General features: G+C 24.0%; 1 long non-coding RNA gene across 1 annotated transcript; it reads right to left on the reverse strand.

The window, feature by feature from the left end:
- Positions 1–1,870: 1,870 nt before the first annotated feature.
- On the reverse strand, positions 1,871–2,667 carry LOC138339084 (uncharacterized). Its single transcript, XR_011212127.1, has 2 exons — positions 2,558–2,667; positions 1,871–2,145 (listed from the first exon to the last, which is right to left on the reverse strand). It is a non-coding gene; the product is annotated as an uncharacterized lncRNA (long non-coding RNA).
- Positions 2,668–2,871: the final 204 nt, after the last annotated feature.

Here is a 2,871-nt window from a genome sequence, read left to right on the forward strand (position 1 = left end):
AATGAGTATATATGATTTAATTTGCTTTTAAAAAATCATTAAATAATCTCAATTTTTATTTAAAGTAATGGAAGATTCAACATCTTATTAGATGTTAAAAATGATAAATCAGGATATGTAACACAATGTAATCTGTTTAGAATAAAAATATAATAGATATAAGCTCTATTTTTATAAAAATAAGAAGCAATTACTACATATAAATTGCATAATTATTAAAATGCTTTATTTTCTTTTGCTTACAAGTTATTTGGTACATTTAGAAAAGAAACTACAATAAAAAAAAATTAATAAACAACGAATTAACAATTCGATTGGAAAAAAATAAAATGTTATGATACAAAATTAAAAAATTACTAAGAAACTATATAAATAAACATAATTATGAATTATTAAAATTTATTTCACGTTTGAAAATAAAAATGAAAGTTGTAAGCGTTAAGACAAGTTTTTTATACTATTATGAAAACTTTTTACTTTTTTAAAAAATCATAATTAGGGGAAATTTTTCAAAACAACCATATTTTAGCTTTCATGAAACTCCTTAGCAATAGTTTCATTATTTATTAAAAATGTCATTATTTTAATTTGTTAAGAAATTAGTTATATATTTATTTTATTTTGATTAACTTAAAAGAATACAAATACTTAATAATAGAGAGAGAATCATAAAACAAAAAAATTAAAAAAAAAAGAAGCAAAAACGATTTTAAATACAAATTGGTAGATATTGAAAAGATCATAAAATAACCATCTTTCTGTTGTGCGTTTTTTTGCTTTCTTCCTAAAAATATAGAAAAAATTAAAATAATTTAGTTCATCTTCCGAATCATATATCTGGTAGCTTTCACAATTTCTTCAAGTTGAACATGACATATTTTTTAAATAGAATTTTTCAAAGCCTCTTCAAGTTGAATACGACATATTTTTGTAACGAAAATTTTTAAAATTGACGACTATAAATTTATCGCATCCATTGAATAATCGAAAATAATTAGGTATTTTTTTCTACTTTTTTATTTGTTTGGATGAGATACTCGTATATGTCAAGTACAAGAGTTTTTTTTTCATGATTGAATCAGTGAATATGTGTTGGGATTTATAACTTTTTTCGGATATTATGTGTCGAAATTGTGATTTATAACGAATAATTTTTTTTAGTTTAGTAACTGTTTTTTCTTTTTGTATGTAAACAATAATTTATATTCCATTAAGTTAATGTAATTAATTGATCATGAACTATATGTTGAATGCAACAATATATGAATACAAAAGTGAAATGAAGATACTAAGTTATAAAGGGACAATGCACAAGTACTCCCTAGACTATGACCAAAATCCGAGAGACACACCTTAATTAAATAGGGTCCTATTACCTCCCTGAACTTAATTTTTTTTATATACCTTTTGTTTTATGTGGCAAACTCCGTGACTCCACGCAATTTAGGCACGTGAGAGATATTTCGATGCCGAGCAAGTAAAATAGGTGCACAAAATTACAAAAAAAAAAATTAAAAATTCAGGGGGGTAATAGGACCTTAGAATAGTTAAGGTGTGTCTCTGAGATTTCAGTCAAACTCTAGGGGGTACTTGTGCATTCTCTTAAGTTATAAATACAAAGTAAGATTGAATATAAAGTTGTGAATACAAAAAAAAAATTTCTTCATTTGAAATACAAAATGACTTTGAAAGGTAAAATACAAACTATTAATCGATCATGAACTATATGTTGACAATATATGAATGCAAAACTGAGATAAACATACAAAGTTATAAATATAAAATGAGATTGAATATAAAGTTGTTAATACAAAAGAAATATTCTCTTCATTTGAAATACAAAGTGACTTTGAAAGGTAAAGTAGGCACATACAATACAAAATATGTTGGTATATAATTAGGTTGAATACAAAACAAAAGAGAAATATAAACTTGTTTACATATAAATTGATATTAAAATACTAAATGAATACCCAATAAAATACAAAATTGTTAGCGTAAAATTAAGATGTATACAAATAATTTTTGGGTTGTGAAAACCAAAGGGAATAATCATGACCTTGGGTTTTACCCAGTCTGAAACGAAGTGAATTTACTTTTTGTTCCATAATCCCCCGCTATTATACATATCACGATATGTCATAGCTGTAGATATTTAAGAAGGAAATACAAACATGTTTATAGATCAAATGAATACACAAATAATCTGTTAATTCAAACATTGTAGACATACAAATGCTTTCCCCGAATCTAAGACCCTAAAAGCAAATATAAATGTTTGTAGATACTAATAAATCTGAAATATTAAAATAAAATCAGAAAAGAACAAAAAATTATTTAATCGATAAAGATCTGAGATATATAAATATTAGATGAATATGTAAACAAACTTGCATAAAAATATAAAAAAATTGGCGAGAATCTATAATATATTCAATGTGAAATATAAATCATAAATGATATTGAAATCCATAATCTATACAATCCAAAATATACACCATAATCAGTGATTTTAAATAGCAAATCAAAATAAGTCTAAATAAATAATGAAAATTACCTTGTCAATCGAGAAATTTGCTTGAATTAATAAAGAGATTTCGTACAATAGAGAAAATTTATTGAATTAAAATATATATTTTGATGAACAATTTGTGAGCACCTTGAAAAAAAAAAGAATTTGAAAACGTGAAAATCGGGTAGAAATGTGAAAGGTGGGGTAGAAACGTTAAAGGTGAAGAAGGAAGGTTAATGGGTATTAGTGACTCATTGACTTAGAATTTGGTCCAATATATGACTGTTTATATAAATAAAATTAATTTTAAATAATAATATCTTAATACATATTATTTTCTAAAATGTTGTCATTCTGGC

The sequence above is a fragment of the Solanum lycopersicum genome, chromosome 10 (assembly GCF_036512215.1).
Source record: "Solanum lycopersicum chromosome 10, SLM_r2.1".
In the NCBI taxonomy this organism is placed as follows: Eukaryota; Viridiplantae; Streptophyta; class Magnoliopsida; order Solanales; family Solanaceae; genus Solanum; species Solanum lycopersicum.